Raw genomic sequence first — 19,335 nt, 5'->3', positions numbered from 1 at the left:
TAAGTTCATTTTATGCTTAATCAAAAGCCCTCAACTCCCTGACAGCACTGTTAGTGAAACTGTCCTAAGAACTGCAATGAAATCCAGTGTTACCTCTATACAGAATAATGTGGGAGTCTTGCTGTGTTTCACAGATTGTGTTTCTAAAAACTAATCCTCATTTTCAGCAACTTCCACCTTTGTCTGTTTGTTTTTCTCTGTTTCTGCGAACACTTCCTATAAAATGAGAAACCAATTTGCATGATTACTGAGACTAGTAATACACTTTCCAAAGAAATGTAACTAGAGGGTGTGCAGCAAAAAATACTTAAGTGAATAGAAAAAAGGTATGTTTAGTGATTTGGTTTAGATGATTGAATCAAATTGCTTGAACAAAAAAAGTCAGAATTCTCTGAAATGAATAATGTTATGGTAACTCTAATCATCATAATTGCAAAATGCAAAAATGATTTCAATCAATTCATTGTCTACACAAATAAATGTATAGTTTCCATGAGAGCTTGTGCGAGCAAAATACTTCTTGAAAAGCTGCTCTCATAAACCCTGAGGTTTCATATAGACTGGAAATGTAAAAAAAAAAAAAAAATTACATCACTAATCCTCATGCTTTTGAAATGTATTCTGTACTGCAAAATTATATGAAATATAAAGCTGTGCACAATAAATCAAATAGTAAAGAAAATACTCATTTTAATTTGCCAAATTCATTTTATGCAATGCCATCTGGAACATTTTACATTAAATGTTAAAATATTTTAAAAGCCTTTAAACTTTGTACTTACAAAATCTGTCTCATACTGTAACAAACAAAACTGAGTGTAAACAAACAACTTTTTCACTCAAGAGGAATGTTGTTCATTCTGTTGTATTCTTCGGTTACTGTTTTGGAAAAGAACAATCCAGCAGTTTTTATGATAATTTTCATATCACCACCTTCTCAAAAGTGAGGTTGAACATGAATGTATGTATTTATTTTCTATTGTGAGTAAAATCAGGCATTCTCTTGCCCCAAGGACTAGTAGCGACCATTGCCAATTATACATATTGATTCCTTGGAGAAAGTGGAGAAATTGATTAAATCTGGGGATGGATCATGCTGAAAAGACGCTAGATTTGCTGTGGTATAGTCATTCTATAACTTTCAGTAACATAGAGCATGTGACAGCCTCGTGCCAGCATATTGCTTCCAGTGAAATGACTTTGCACTCAAAACAATATCCATTTTTTGAAGTTGAATGACTGTTCATAACTGTCACCTATGTGGCTAAAAGCATCTGTGCAAATCAAAATAAGGTTTGACCTATATGGTGCTGGAATACTTAGCATAAAATTAACATTCAGTGGTCCTATGTTTCAGATGACAGCAATCCCATTTCTATTCGGAGAGCGAATGACTGAGTTCAAAATGAATGCCTTTGATTACCCATTTGTTCTGCCGGCATAACTTCAGCATTAGTTTGTCAGGGCACACAGTTCTTTCCATGTTGTATGATACAAACCCATTGCGCTTATTGTAAAGCTGACTGCATTCATATTTCAATGCACACATAGTAACAAGAAGACATTTTTTTCCCCTTTCTGTTCATTTTCTATTATACTTGGGCCTAGCCTGAGGCTGAATGAGCCACAACAGTGGATCGAACTTGAACTGCAGCAATTATGTACCCTTGAAATGCTTGCTTGTGAAGGGAAAATGTCTGGCACTTTGATTGAAAATGTCTGGCACTTGACCTGACAAGAGTATAAACAGCTAAAATAGGTATGGCCATATTAAACACCAGTAAAAGTAAAAGTTTCTTTTAATCATTTTTAAGAATACTCATACAGTACATGCTTGTTCAAGCATGTTGTCAACTTGTAACAAAACAACAGAAAACAATGCTAAATAGCAGAACAAACTGCCCAGCCTGATAGTTGTGGTAACAAGGTGGGCACAATATTACATGTTTGTGAGTTTTTTTTTTTCTCTCTCCAAAAAACAAGGAATAGACACGTTATTCAGGCAACCTACTGGGATGTTCTCAGGTGAGAACTTGGCAAAGTTCTCACCTGCCGACAAACAAGCTACTCAGACATCTGAGCAGAACAACTCCGGCAAGTGTGAATAATTATGTAGGCCATAACAAAACATTTGCTTCCAAGACAGATTCCTTTTTTTTCTCCTGCTGCTGAGTAATTGTCAGCTAATACCAGCTAAGCTGCCTGAAAAAAGTCCAAAATATGCCATTTCCCATCTCCTGTAACAATTGTCACTTTCTGATTACAGAATATACAAAGGGCTTTCTGGAATTCCTTCATCACTGACTCTATCTCAGGGACATCTTGAACAGGCAACCTGTTTTATCTGTTCAGGGTTTTTTGGATCAATACCAGGCCGGAGTTATCATGCCAGTCAGGCCTATCTGTGGGATAATGAAAAGAGCGGCTGTGCTGGAACTGTCTGAGATGCCGCGAGCCGTTTTTATTGAATGACTTGGCGACGGGTTAGTTACATTACTCTCAGCGACTCAAAACCTCTGTTTAAACATGGATCATTTGCAGAGACTCATAATCACTCACACATTCAAAAGAATAAGACTCTGGGTAAAAAATGAGAGCTCCACTATCCTACCAAGCAGCACTGTTCAAATTAGGGAGTATGGGAAACAATACATAAAGATATAATGGCATTGTGCTTTTACTCCCACAGTGACATATTGCTAAAATGACACCAACATTCATTAAGATTACAATTTTAATATAAATCAATTAACTAGCACAAAAAAAACTGAGCCAGCGAGCCAGTATTTTACTTTTCTTCATACCACAGCTAGTGGTATAACTCAATTACTTGAAAGGAAAAGAAAGCATAAGACGTTTACACTAACAATAATAATAATCCTCTGGGTGTTTTCCCAATCGCATGCCACGGAAATCTAAAATCCTGAAATGCACCCAAAGAAGCCCTTCACTTAATCAACTTCATTTAACTATTGGCCGCTCCATATGCCAAAGATAAACACACACTTGTGACCCTGTTTGTCGCTCATACCTCTCACATAGTTATAACCATTTTTCCTCAACAACCCCATAGTTGCTGCTTGCAGCAACACAAGATCCATTCTTCCTAGAGAATGTTCTGGTTCACAGCTAAGCAGATGCCATGTAAAAGGTTTATTTGGAAATCAATAAAACTTTCAATTTAGTTATGATTTGAGATACTACTATATAAAATATAAGTGAAATGAGAAAGAAGAATGGGAAGGGGTATATAACCAAGGCTTGAGTTAACTGGCAGGATTACACACAGAAACAAAAAAAGAGAATATTGACCTGCAAAAGTTTCTATTTTGAAACTTAATACTCCTGAGTACAAAGTTGACAACTTTGCTCTATTACAAAGGCAAAATCTAACCTAACATGCTATGTATAACCTTAGGCGCGTTTCCACCAAAATTACCCGGAACTTTCAGTCCCAGGAACTACTTTACCAGGAACTAAAAGGTTCCTTCAGCCAATGGTTGTCTGCGTTTCCACCGGGGTCTAAAGTACCGCGAAGATTAGGCAAATTAGCCCACTGACGTTGTCGTCGGTCCATCTGTCATATGATTTCTTCTGTAACCCCATACTACCACCGAAGTAGCCTACATTATTTTCTAATAACCGGGACAGCCCGGAGGGGTTTATTCCACTTATATACAACGGGTTACCAACAATGACTATATATGGTTACTTTTGTATTTATTGATTTTCATAGATCCTCTCAAACACATTCATTAACAGCAGAAAACATGCACACGTTGTAAACAATTTGCTGTTTTATTACTTTCTCGTCGTCAATTCCATATAGGCTAATCGCAAAATGACAAGAATAGAACGAAAACTCGGACTTGCGTGAAAATGTAAATTAGTAGTGGTACAGCCACCGTTTGCTTTCCTTCGAAGTTACTGCTAGCCGAGCAGCGAAGTGTGCCCTCCAGATGCGAACCATGCACCATAAATGAGTCCATAGTCTTCCTGGTCTTTTCGTGGAATTGAAAAATGACAGTAAAATTACGGCAGTCTGAAAAAGTTTGCTTGTACTGTATCACCAATGTTAATTATGCAGAACTACTGCATACCTCACATAACTGTATCAAACGTTTTGAGTCAATTACAACGGGCTAACAAAGAAAATCCGGAAGAAAATATTCAGCAACCGAATTAATCCGTTTGAATGTTTTGGTAGCCTACGTAATATGCTGTCCCAGCACGAATGCTTAGCATTTTATAAAACGAATACTAAAGCAAGAAAAGAACAGAAGAGCACACGTTATAATTCCAAGACGTTGACAGGCTATAACCAAAAGTAGGCTACTGCGCCGCATAACATACAAGTTTGATTTGAAGTTATTATGAAAATAAATTGGTTTGCCGCTGCATATTTTCAAACATGGCGGGTAATGGCGGAAAATAAATACAACACAAATGCTACGAGTACTCGACCAATCAGAAATGTTCAGCGCTGCAAGCTCCACCCAAAAGGTTCCTGTACTTTCGGAAAGTACTACCCCCCGAGCAGGAACGTTTTGGGGGGTAAAACAAAGCCCCCAGAACTAAATTTAGACCCTAGTTCCTGCGGTGGAAACGCACTGAGTTCCTCAAAAGGTTCCTAGTTCCGGGGTATAGTTCCTGCGGTGGAAACGCGGCTCTTGAGATTTTCTACTTGTTATTTTAGGCTGTTAATGAATGTCATATGCCTTGTAAACAAGGCATATGAAAAAAAAGATATTTCCATAAAACTCTGCAGTATACAGCTGCAGTATACAGCTGCACAAAAGCCATAAGAAAGAGAAGGCAGAATACACTGTTTCATCCAGTAATTTTTAGTATGCAAAATGTATTTATATAAAAAGCTCACCATTAACAACCTGTTCAAGCCAGTATATAGCAAGAAATACATGGGTGAATCCACAAGTTTTTCTGGTGTTAGTGTAACACTGTATTGTTTTTTGTGCAGCTTATCAGCTCATCCAAGATCAATGGACCTGAGCAACAGCTTTAAGGAACTGTTGCCCCTGTACAAAAACCTACACCAGTTGAAAATGTCAGTGTAGGGTTGAGTGAATTTTATCATCTGCTTTTTGACCAATTTCAGCAATGCTAAACATTTTTAGACAGCAGTAGTATGATCATTGCTACTCATTACTGCATCTTACAGTAATATCTGTTATTTTGAAAATGTTGTTAGAATTCCAGCAATGCACTGTACATTTATATCAACCAGATAATTTCCATTTACTCTCCATTTTACAAAGCCAGATATTGCATTTTTAACAGTAATACCACTACACTGTCATTTTATAAATAAATGTTAATATAGAGGGCTAATTCAATGAATTTTCTTTCCCTCCACCAACATTGAGAACTTGTTTGTACCTTTGTGTGTTTGTTAATGAGTGTGTGAGAATGTGTGTGCGTATTGTATGCGTGTGTGTGGGCATGTTTTACTATCTTTGTGAGAACCAAATGTCCCCACAAGGATAGAAAGATGAGGAAAACTACGCAAGGTGGGGACTTTTTGCTGGTCCCCACAAGTTCAAGAGGCTGTTTTAGGGTTAGGACTTAGGGTTAGGGTTAGGGCTACAATTAGGTTAAGGTTAGGGTTAAGGTTAGGCATGTAGTGGTTGGGGTTAGGGTTAGAGGTTACGGAATGAATGTAAGTCAATGGGAAGTCCTCACAAGTATAGCAATACAAACGTGTGTGTGTGTGTGTGTGTGTGTGTGTTTCTGTGTGAGTGTGCATGCATATGTGCATGCTTTTAGGTGTGCGTGTGTGTGCGTGGAATACTAGAGGTCAATGTCCTCACTGATAGATACCTGAATGAAATGGCTGTGAACTGGAGCCTGAGAATGTCTTGTGCTGGCATCGGGTTAAGCCTTATTCTCTCTGTGTAGTCTGATTTAAGTTCTACTCCGGAGAGATAAGGTTCAGGGTTATTTGTTCTGCAAGGGTGACAGTCCTCCCTTTGGGGCCAGCCTTATTCCAACCAAAAGGTGATCACATAAGCGTAACGTCAAGCTATTAACACATCAGCCTTGACTCCATCGATAAAGCCGAGGGACAAGGTTATCTTTATATAGATTCCATTTTCTGTTGCTCTGAAGAGAACATGAGCAGAGCCTTGAACATGAGGCACCACAAGGAAGGAACCTCATTTCAAACAGGCAGACGGAATAATAAAAGCTGCTTCTGAAGCCACAGGACGTGTGCTGTCTAATATCAGTTGACAGTGGGGTATACAGTTCTCACATAGAGAGATTTGAGTTTGTGTTTTTGGTACAGTACATAAACTGTACAATATTCATTAGGCTATCTCCATGTCTTCATTGAAAAAAAGAGCATTGTATTGTATTTGTGTTAAACAATACACAGACATCTGAACAATATAGTACAAGACAACCCTGCGGTGTTAGTTTAATGAAATGCCAAGACTGAGATCTTTCAACTGCGCTGTACTTCATCTTAAGAAGGTCAAACATCCATCATCACTTTAAATCTGAACAAGCAGCCGCTTCATTTTTATAAGGCACAGTACTGAGTTGGGTTGAATTTTGGTTCCTAACAACATAAATTTAAAAAATGATTATTGCTTTTAAAGGTGGTGCACTGATTCCAGGGACCTAAAATGTGACTGGTTTGTGAAAACAGCAGGAAGTACAACGAGAAAAGCAGAACAATTCGGTGATAGCAGCGAAGATAGACGAGGGTGTAAACCCAGAAACACCTTCACTTCAGAGGAGACAGAGATCAGAACTCTCTGTGGTCTATCAGCTGGCCTTATTTCTGATATTTAAAAACGTCCACTGCCATAATAAATCAGCCGGCTGTATTGTAATTGCCTCGTTTCCCTGGCTGTAGAGGAGCTCCAGATTTACGACACCTTTCAGGTGGTTGTCCACTGTGCTGACGGATGATCCTGCGTGTTTGTTTGGTCTGCTCTCCTTCCCCTATTTTAAAACTGAATCTGATTGCCTGGCAGGTCATTTCATTATGTCATGTCTGATAAGAAAAGTCATTGACTCTGGGGGGCTCGGCAGAATGCTGGATGAGGCCAACTGCAGCAGAGAGAGATGAATCCGTAGCTCTTACTCTGCAAATCTTCCATGAGATCTTTATATGCCTACCATACCCCATGCAGTAAATTTTGGGAATCATTCCGTGCGAACATTTTGCAGATGTTTTTCTTTAGGCTCTGAAAATTTTGGCATGGAGCTCTGAACATTTGTATTTCACCAACACTGCCACAACCATTACTGTTTATTACTTAAAATTTACAATTGAGATATTTAACAGACACTTTTAGCCGCTGTGACTTACATAAGTGCATTTCACATGGTAAGGAAGCACTATATACTGTATATGTTCAGCTACGTGGCTGATTACCATCTATAACTAATTCTGTGAGACACTAGACAGTAGGCCAATGATTTTGAAATAAACACATTGAGACATATCTGCCAACAAACATCCATTCTGCCATAATTACACCCAGCCAAATAATCATCCCGCCAAGTATCTCCATAACCAGAGTGGTGGCTACCGGTGAGTTAGTAAGTTACCATAAGAAACATGTAACCCCCCCCCCCCCATTATAAATAAATAAATAAATAAATAAAAGTTTTGTGAGAAATGTGAAATGGATGTAATAACAAAAACAATAATAAAAGAAGTTGTACCAAAGGTAAATAGAACCAAGATCAGAACCTAAGAGCAATGCAATCTCACTGCATGTGTCCAAGACATTTTCAGCCATTTACATTGCAATGATGGCATCAATATTCTGTCATGTTTATTCAAGAGGACAGGAATCCATTATATTTGTTTCTGCATTGCTTCATGTTCCCTGACCAAAATTACAGTTTTTTAAATTTTGTTTATGTATTTATTTATTTTGCAGCCATGTAGTGGATATTACAGAAATTAATGAATAACAGGAGATTTTCGTGTGAGCTGAACAGAAAGTTGCAGTGAAAAACATATTTTTCATTTGTTTTAGCTTGAATGACTTACTGATTTACATGGACTGAAATTATGCAGTGCACCTTGCATGCTTATTTTGAAATGGGCATTTTCAATGAAACCCTGGAGGGGAAACTATTTCACCCAAAATATCCTTGTAACTGTTTGAATATATTTGTATTTAAAAAGGTTACCAGATGTACCAGAAAATGTAACTCAAGTTATAGTACCACATGGTTCCAGGCCTTCAGCCTCTACTTTGCCATTCTGCTATCCATGGCAGCCTACTAGGTTCATACTACCAAGATGGAATGGTAGTTTATGAAATGTTATATCATGATATTCTGAAGTATCAAATAATTTATTTAGAATCACTAATTGTTGCCCTAAGAAATCGTAACTCATAAGCAGAGAGGAGATAAGAGGAAATAACATAACAGATGTCCATGCAACCTCAGAAATTGATTTAAAATTCTTTTGAGATGGAGATTTGTCTAGGCCTGAAATTTAAACCTGACCCAACTTGACCCTAGTGACTTCAAACCTAAAATCAATCTGAACCCAAATTGTAGATACATAAAAAATTCAAAAAGGTTTCCAAGGACCAGTGATATTTCTAATAAATACCATTTGACAGCATTTATAGATTGTGAAGAAATTCTTATCCTGTCAATGATTTTATGACAATATATGACAGACATGACATACATGGGAGACTGGGCCTTTGAAAAAGCTTGAATATGATTAGTCTCAGCAAGCCAAAAGTTTTTTGTATCTTGAAAGTTTCTCACATCAAAACCTACAAACACCTGGCTTACCTTCCATGCTTTTCTCCTCAATGTCTATTGTCCTTTCAATTTCAAGTTCTCAGATATTCCTGAAAGTATTCCAGTGGTTTGTTCTTCAAAAGACTGTGGTTTGTCTGTAAATGTCGCAGAAGCTTGGTTTCATACATTCATTTTACAGAGAACTGGTGCAAACAACACAGACTGGCACCTGTCTCTCCTCCTGCTTCATTGAAAGTAAATCCATACTTCAGGTACTCCTCAGAATTTTTACCTTAATTTCTCCCTTTTTTGTTTAGTCTGTGCTGCAACTGTATGAGATCTATGCACTCTGGAACAGGTACAAAGCTCAGCAAATCTTGGCTGATCCTTCACATCCCCTTCATAATTAGTTTGACATGCTCCCCTCTGGGAGGCTCTATAGAGTACCCAGAGCCTCAAAAAACACATCTATCTATCTATCTATCTATATGGCAAACGCACAATGTACAAACTGCCTATACAAATAGGCAACAACATTAATTGGTAAAAGAGAGCGGTGGTTACCTGTAGCTGCAATAAAATATCAGGATGTGTGCAGCCTGCGAACAACGTGTACTAGATAGCAGTTGCTTCTGAAAGTCGCTCAGGCATTAGTTAACTAGCAAGGAGTGGCCACTGTAAGGGACTGCTGGTACATGGCATGTCTGTGCAACTTTCCTTAACAGTACAAATTATCATTTCATTTAATCCTCATCATTACCTTCAGTACTTTGCAGAAAAATGCTGGATGGTTGGAAATGGTTGTCCTTTATCTTTTTTGTGTCCTTGTACAATATGGTCCATAATGGCACTGACATATAGATGGCGCAAGCATTCTTGCCTCAGATTAAGAACGACGGCAGCCTATCGTCTTACGGTGAAGCCACACTATACGCGGCCCCGCCGCGCGGCGGAGCCGCCTCAATTCATTTTGAATGAGGGGTGGCGGCCAGACCCTGCAAGGCATTTTGGGATTGCCGGCGGCGCGGCGGGAGCGGCGAGGCCACAGTGGAGATGGAAAAAATTCAACTTTGACCCCCTCGCCGCGTCGCGGTAACCAATCTGATTTGATATAATGATCCGTAAAGTAAATTGTCCCTATTTTTTTCTAATTTTAGTTCCCCATTCTATCGTTCCACAATGGAGGACCTAACTCGTAATTTCCGCATCGGGTTTCCCGACTTAATAAAATCTCCTACAGAGACACTGATAAGAGGAAATAGCGTGGAGAAAAGTCTCTGAAATTGTCGGTGGCTCTGCAATGTAGTTATCGCCGTTAGCTACTATCACTGTCCAGTCTGAATAAAATTTTTTGCAGTAATCTACCTCTGAAAATGTTAATAAGCTGCCTAGCTAGGCTAACTAATGTGTAGCTATAGTGAGTAACAACAAACAATAACAAACAAAAAAAATCTTCCTAATGTATTAGTTGCTAGTTGTTCGTTTCTACCAGCCACCTAGCTAGCTAATCAGATACAACTTTGAAGGAATTATCTGGCTAATTCGTCAGACAATGTTTTTGTTGTTGGTTGTTACTCACTAGGTAGACATTAAACAGTCTATCTAGGCAGCTGACTAACATCTTTCAGATTTAGGTTACTGCAAAATGATTTTTATTCAGACAGGAGAATGAATATGAAACACGATATTAAACCCGGTCAACATTTAACGAACACAACTGTCTGTCAAAAATAGGTGACACGCCCACAAACCGCCGACTGTGGGGACGCGGCGCGGCCACAGGCGGCCGTCGCCGCGTATAGTGTGGCTTCAGCCTTAGGCCCCAGTAATGAAATTTTTTGTGGGGAATTTTGGGGATCAAAAAGTTTTTTACATTTAATGCATGTCATGCTTTTAGGGACCTTCTGTTACTTCTCCTCATTTGGTTATCTTCCAATTGTTAAAAGGGGGTAATTAATGGTAGTCTTTGCAGGATTCAGAGCTGCAGCATCCTAAATTGTGTCCTATTTGTCTGTTATATTAACTCCAGGGTCCTGGTCAAATTCTGAAGACATTATTACCCCCTATATCTGATTAGGTACATAATCTGTTGCATTCATGTCCACTTTGATTGTCTAGGCCATTACTACAAAAGATAATTAAAATCTCATTTGACCTACCTGGATAAATTAAGGCAAAATATACAAGACACTAGAAGAAAATTTAGACTAGGTGCACCTCCAGCGCCAATCTCTTCCCCACCAAAGCATCCATTTTCCCAAAAGCAGAATCCTGTAACCAGTGTGTGCTGATTTCAATAAGCCCAAACAGAGGTGATGGGTGAATGCAATGATAGAAATACTGCCATCAGTCTTTACAATGGACAGCTGTTTGTCTCCATACATGGAATAAACTGGGGCTCTAAGAGGTTCACTTGGGACATATGACAAAACTGATGGGGATATGGCAGCCTTGGGAACCACTCTTTTGTGTCATAGCCTGCAGATAGCATATATCCAGTGGGGCTTTGTTGTGGCTTCAGGAGAGGTCTGCTGTTAACCTTGAAACACAAGGCCATTCACTGCTGGAAAGCCCTCTGAGGGTCAGCCACACCCATCTGACAGGTCTGCACAAACATGAACTTCCTCTGGGGGTGGTTGTTGGATTTTGTGGAAGACAAATACACATACGCTGTGTTCTTTTTTTGGTGAAATTCCTCACGTTACAAAGGTACCACAAAATGAATTCTTGGTCATGGTTGATTTCCATTCTATATATGTGATATTCTGAGGAGGTCTTGTCTAATTTGGAATCGGATTATCCTAAAGGGAAAAATGCTCTCCATTCTGATTCTGTTACTGTTGCTGAAGATACGTCCTCTTTACCTCAGTAACTGCAGTCAATTGACTTTGACCATTCACATCTCCCTTCAAAATTTAGACCTGTTTTTATATTGCTTAAATAAGCCCTATCATAATCGTTTATGATTTCATGTGAAAAATATATATTTTAATATGATCTTACTATAACAACAGAAAATGCACAGTACTATTCATGTTTAAAATGTTGCCTTGAAAGCTTTAAAATGTTATTGGCATTGGCTCTGCAAGACAATCATATACACTTGGTGAACTCATTTCCAAACTTTTTTGAACAGGAACTATGACCACTGGACTGTTTTTGGAGTCTAAACATGTCTTGACAACCTGCATAATCTGAATCAGTGCTCTCAAAATCAGAGTGGAATCATGTTCTGTGTGTGTACATATGTGCATGCGTATGTGTTTTCAGTTTTCAATTTATGTAACTGAGCGAGTTTATATTTATTCACCTAAGCGGGAACTATATATTTTGATCATTAGAACCCAATATGTTACAATGAGCAAAAAGGACAATTCATTAATCATAATCCAATGCCTTTTATTGACAAATGCATCATATGCAGCATAAGCATTCAGGTGGAAAGCAGGAACTGAGAATGAATAATGTGGCCTCACAAGAAAATGAATTGCTTCAAATGACTCAACTAGCTGATCCATTTGTAATTCATCCACAAGTCAATCAATTTACAACAAGGTTAATCATATTTCTTTTTCTAGAATTCTGCAAATATTTACTTATAGTTGGAAAACTCCTTTCCATTTGCTCAAACAGTAGTTCTTCCCAGGATATATTTAGCCTGTGACTATTTCAAATATGGTATCCAATGACACTGATTACAAGCCAAAGGAGCAAATGTACATTTTGATGTTGTGGATGAATTAAATATAAGTGTCCTGCACAATGTCTCACTTAGGAAAGACTTTATAAATGATGCAATGCTTCGCACATCTTGACCTTCATCAGGTATCTAACAAACAATTGGAGAGAACCTGTGTAAATCGCATCAGCTGGTCGGCTGACCAGGTGTATATAATTACACTGTAAAGCATAATTTCATTTTAAAGTCACAGGTTGTAGACATAAACATTCCTTAAATTAAGTAACCAGAGACAATTCTCCAATGCAGTCTCAAAATGCAACAAGGAAAAAATACACAAGGAGAAAATGTAATACACAAAAGTTACAACGACCTGTTTAAATTTATAATCAAATCAATCAAATAATCGAATGTTAAAAAATGTTAAAGTCACTGAACTATAGAATTGTATTATGAAAATATATGCTATAAAGGAAGAAACAGGGTATTTTTCTTTGCACACCGAACATACTGCAGTTCCCATAAATAACAAGAATGGAAAGGTTTTCCATCTTGGAATAGCTTAGTATAAAATATTAAGTTATTAATTTAAAATACTGTTATGAGAAAAAAAAAATGCTTGGGAAAGTATAGATGACCCATTTGTTACGATCCATGAGTTGTTTTTACACGATGCCGTGAAGATATCCATTTCCATTTCTCTCCGCAGTACACTCACTTCAGACCACAGATTTTCAGTCACATGACCCTTGGGACCAACCCTCTCTAGCCAGTCATTATATCCTTATATCCTTGTGATCCTGTCAAAAATGTAATATGATGAATCAGAATTGAGGGCAGTATTTTTAGAACTGGTGCACTGGTAGTCAATGTTTGGCAAATAACACTATCACTAAGAACATGAATCTATGGGAGGGTTGAGTGGCTCTTGAATTGAATTGCCACTCTATGCCATTTTAAGCACAGAACCTAACCAAATAACGTGTACAATTTTATGCATGCAAGCAACATCAACTTTTTATCAAATACATTAACTGCAAAATAGGCTTTGAAATAGCAAAGAATACTGTTTAGTCTGAATAAATGATGTGCTGTGCTAGGTGATGCAGGCTACTCTTCTAACTAGATAGATCTGTATTATCTCAGCTGATGTTTGTTTGCTAGCAATAGCAAGTAAATAAAGCTTTAAATTACAGCCAGGTATGGAATAACATCGCAAGTGAATGTATATATGCAGTATATAGTGCCATATTGGATCCTGGGCCCAGTTCCAGCTCAAGAAACCTGCTCTGACTAATAGCACCTCACACCAAAAGAGCAGGTAAACAGGGCAGTCACTCAGCGGTGCTACTGCTGATCTCAGCAGAAATTGAAATAATAGTGAAGTCGCTGAACTGGGGCAGCACCGTTCCCTTTGTTACCCAAAATTGAAAGAGCCACCCCCCCTTGTTAAGATAGGCAGTTCTGTAAAACAAAATGCATTGATTCCCACAAAAAAGAATGTTCTCGTCTGAACAAAGGAGCTGCACTAATGTAATGTATTCACGCAACAGGCAGTCATGCAATCTTCACTTTTCTCAGGTTCTTCACCCAACGCCTCTTATATATAGTTAGAAAAAAAAAGATGGAGCGCATAGACTATTGGCCATCTCTAGAACAGACAAATCAATGGACAAACTACTGCACAAAATGATCTTCCTATACCCCCCTCCTTGATCCCTCCTTCTGTCTGTCCTGGTGAGGTCTGGTTCACTGTAAGAATACACTCACACATATGCAAACACACCATTATTTTGTTGTAGCTCTTCCTCCTCACTCTCTCCCTCAAGCACAGGTTTGGTACTCTGTAACACAAAGATTTGAGTACAATAGACATACAATACACCTCCACCACTTCCAGTATTACATACGGAGCCCACGCACACACACAACTACCACTCCCACTCACTTTACTAAATTACTATTGACTTCAACTGGTCTAGTGTCCCTCCCTCTTTTTTGTTTGCCATTCATTCACGTCTTCTTTTTTGTGTTCTTTGTTAAAAAACAAACACTTCATGAAAATACATGAATGACAATTCCTTGTTTGGCACCCCAACTTGGCAGTAATTAACAAGTACAGTAATGCACAACACCCACCTTTATTGAAAGCCAATCTCCTCACTCTCTTCATTGTCATCTCTTTCTCCATTCAATGATGTCCCACTCCCATGCGGAGTCTATGCAGCTGATGTAGGATTTTTTTAGGTCTGTACTTTGCATGAAAATGAAATACTACTTTCTAGGGATTTGCAGCAGGATTTGAACATGTGGGATTATTTGTATAAGCTTTTCATTTTTGGGCCATATGTTACAGATTCACATTTAGAAAGATGCAAAGAACTGTTCTGTATGTTTGAAATTGCAAGAAAATTTATAATGTCCCACATTTACTTACACATTTACATTTACTGTCTATATTTTTCCATTTATTTCAAAATGGTAATGTAACAAGGTAATGTTACAACAGAGCAGTGTTCCTTCATCTTAAAAGGCATTTGACATTGATTTGAAAAATAACATGTAATTATTCTAAACAAGCATCAGGACTGTTTACATATTTCAATCAATGGAGCAATGTGTGAGGATTAAATGCTTTTTTTAATACAACGGTTGAATTGGAGGCAGGGGTTTTGGAAATGAGCCTTGACTATTAACTTAAGATACAGTACACCTGTTTCTTCCTTTTAACTTGTAAATAAAATGCAGAATATAAACAAAATGCATCTTTATGTCCACATGCTGTATGTATCAATAAAATACCAAGCACATATTTTGTACATTACCCTAATTTAGCAGATGCTTTTAGCCAGAGCATACAGTGTGGGAGAAATGTAACTGCATTCATTTGATTGATATGGGCAATAGTACTAGGCCTGGCTAACAAAATTCCCTGACCAGTGAGTAAAGTAAACATACAGGGCCCTATTTTTGACATAATGTAAGCATAGACGAGTCTGGACACAAGATTATGACTGCTCCGGTTGATTCAAACAACTGTAATTTGAGAATTCCAGCTCAGTACAAGTGCCTAAATATGACTGCCCATTAGCCATCCCCATGGCCTCTTCACCATACAAAGTACTAGGTAAAAAATATATATATATTTTTAACAGTAGTATGTATATCCAGATTTCATCTCAATGCAAAATACTATAAGATAATACATTTTAATACAACATACAAAATTACTGTAAAAAAAGTTACAATATGACACGAAAGTTGGAGAATGGGTCAAAATCTATTTCTTACAACAACAAAGAATGTATGACAAGAATCAATGTTTTTCCCTTGATACTTCATGGCCTCTCAGCTTGCAGCCCTGATTAAATCAATAAAAGTGGACTCTATGAATCTCATTAAATTTTATATAACATACATGTTATCCCATGTGGTCTATAAGAATAAACATGTTGTTGTTACTTTCCCTGAGGTTTTGAATGATATGGAGGTTTTAGGAAGTAATATAAACAGCACCAAAGTCATACGGAGGTAGTGACGGTATATGAAAGACCGTGCCTTCATTTTTTATGTTTTACAAGCTGCTCAGCAAAAGAATGAAGAATAGTCAGAAATCACTCCATACTATTTATGTACTTTAATGTACTTTAAAGTTTCCTATCACTCTATACATAGTTACATATATGTTCCTGCCTCTGCCTTTCTGTCCAAGTGACACATGGACGTTATCTGTACTGTAAAATAGTTTATTAAATAGACTATTTTAGACTAAAAGACAGTTGTTTCTCTCGTCAGAATGTTTCTCTCGTCCGAATTTCACACTGTGTCATCCAAAGCCTTTGTTAAATTTAAAAACAAAATAAAGCTTATCATCTTCAACAGCTTATACACTTTCAGTTGGACAGCCAGATGTAATGTCTTGAATATTGAAACTCTGTCCTTGCTGGCATCCCTGCCACTGCCACCAGGCCTCCACAGCTCACCCAGAATGCTGCTGCTGGCCTTGTCTACAACCTTCCAGAACACTCACACATCACTCCCCTCCGCACGGCCCTGGCTACCCGTAACCTCTCACATCACATTTAAAACTTAGCTGCCAGCCTAATCGGCTACCAAGCAGATTGTTTCTTCTTACCTTGAGGAGATCATCAGACCATACAGACCAGCCAGACACTTCAATTCTTCAGGACGTCTGGTTCCTCGCATTCTCTGAGCCAGCACTTCTGAGCCACGTCTGCTGTCTGTTTTGTCCTTTCAAGTGGTAGAATGATCTTCTCCTGGCAGTCAGAACAGCTGAGGTTTGACCATGTTACAATGCAGACTGAGGAAATAGTGAAGTACAGACAATGCATTTCATGCGTCCATGCATTAAATTATATAAATAAAGATGTTGCCCTGGTTACTTACTAACCTTGCAAATATCGCACTGTAGAAAACACATATTATACTTAAAGAGTAAACTTCTCAGTGTTAATCTAACACTTTTTTGAAGTCCAATAGGGATCAAATGTATTATATGAGACTTTACTGGATATTTTATTGTGTCTTCTATTTTTCTGTCTTCTTCAAGGTTTTTTCACTTTTGGGGAGCAGGATGTATTACAAAATCTTACATCACCCATAATGTTTGGCATTTTGACAAAAAAATTTTTTTTTAAACATAATATGAAATGGAGTATGTACAGGAGAATCAGGGCACATGGGATTTTAAGTAATATGAATAAAATAGAAACTGAGTCTTGCCTTAAAATAAACGTCAACAGTAGGTAGCTGACAAACTCAGGATCTCAGGAGTCCCACTATATGGTAACATGCCTGTGGTATATGCTGACCATGAATAACAAGAAGATATTTACATTTTAAAACCAGTATATTTTGTGTTTGCAAGATTTAAAAAAAAGGACAATTTATCTGAAAATAGTTGTTTTTTCCTAATCATTTATAAGATACAAAGAAAGGCACTGTGAGCCACACTTGTGATTGCTACAAAATCCATGAAACAAATTTGACATGACATCTATGTTGACAGTTATATTTAGATAATATCAGGAGAGCAAGGTCAAATTACTAGAGAGGAAAAGCATGGACTTCTTGACAAAGAAATACAGTCACTCAAACTGCCTTAAATGATCAATGTTATCTTGGTTATTTGAAAAAGTAATTGTGTACATCACATTTGTGTAAGGGGTGGCATGGTGGCACAGTGGGTAGCACTGTTGCCTGATAGCAAGAAGGTCCTTGTTTCGATTTCTGTATGGAGTTTGCATGTTCTCCCTGTGTGCATGTGGATTTCCTCCGCATACTTTGGTTTTCTCCCACAGTCCAAAGACATGCAGGTTAGGTTAATTGGAGAATCTAAATTGCCCCTAAGTATGAGTGTGTGAGTGAATGGTGTGTGTGCCCTGTGATGGACTGGCAAACTGTCCAGGGTGTATTCTAGCCTCTTGCCCAATGCAAGCTGCGATAGGCTTTAGCACCTCCCGAAACCCTGACCAGGAATAAGCGGGTTTAGACAATGGATGGATGAATGGACATTAGAGTAAGACACAAGGTAAGATTAACTCACTGTGTTTTGTGTTTTACTGTTCTTTTACTGATCTATTTGTATTAGATACACAGGGGATGGGAGAATGATCTTACTCAAAGTGGCAGGCAAATCAGTGACATTGCCTACCAGAGCCTTCCCTAGACTTTTAGGTGCCCTTGGCAAAAAACTATTTCCAGGACAAGAAGGAGGGGCCCAATGTGTGGTGTGCCTGATCTGCCTGGTGGGAGAGACGGCTCTGTTGCCCACCTATCTGTGTGTCAGTACTTCAAAGTAATTTTCAGTGGATAATAATTAACTGTCTTGTTTTCCTCTTTGCCATGGCTAAAATGGCGAGAGGGTAATAGTGCTTTTAGGTTGCTTACCTTTGAAAATGGGATCAAGGTCATTCTTGACTCATGATGACAGATGTGTTTAGAGCATTTCCAGAAACTGCAAGTTCACAGTTATTAATATTACACTTAACACCTTGCCCTCAAACCTTGCCCTCTCTGATTTGTTACTATGATCTTTTGAAAAGATCTTTCTGACCTTTAGAAAGAGTTAATTTGGGCTACTATAAGATTGACACTGGTTAGAAGTCAATTATTAGGCTATTACTTCATGTTTAATCTAACACTTAAGGCATTAAACTGATTTCATGAATATCATTATGTTATGATATACCTCCTGTATATGTGTCAAATATATGTTTTTGATTTTTCTTATATATATACTGTCCATAGCATCATAAAGCTATATCCATACAAGGCATATTCTTTTTGTCCCAAATATTTTGTAAATAATTTGATTTTTTAATTTTTTAATTTTTATTTTTATCATGTGGTTAAGTAGTAACTATTATAATATTTACTATTATCACGAGAATGTGTGTGTTGTGTGTGTATGCATGTGCATGTTTGTGTGTGTACGTGCAGTGTGTCATGTTATTTACGTATATCTGACTATGTCACCTTTTTGGATGTGTGTGTGCGTGTGTGTGTGTGATGTTAGCTCTGTGTCTGGTTATGAAATCATCTTTTTCTTGTTGTGACACGTTTTATTTCCCATCAAGCTCATAAATCTGTGTTTCTGACAAAATGATATGCTGTCCAATATATAAATTTCAATCAATCTGATGAAACCCTTCAATGATTCATCATTCATAAATATGCAGAGAATGATGTGCATTTACTCTATATACTATTGTGATATGTTAAGACTTATTTGGTATGATTCAAAATAATAAACTGAAACTTCAGTTTGCTTAATTTAGTGGCAGCTAACTTTCCACCAATGACAGGGTATTCATAAAATTTCTGCTTAACTGTCTAAGTTATCACATTATTTCTACAGGTTCATCTGTGGAAAACCATGCCCCCCA

This window comes from Anguilla rostrata, chromosome 2 (assembly GCF_018555375.3).
Source record: "Anguilla rostrata isolate EN2019 chromosome 2, ASM1855537v3, whole genome shotgun sequence".
Taxonomy (NCBI): Eukaryota; Metazoa; Chordata; class Actinopteri; order Anguilliformes; family Anguillidae; genus Anguilla; species Anguilla rostrata.
The sequence above is the reverse complement of the archived record's forward strand: the minus strand, read 5'-3'. Positions refer to the sequence as shown.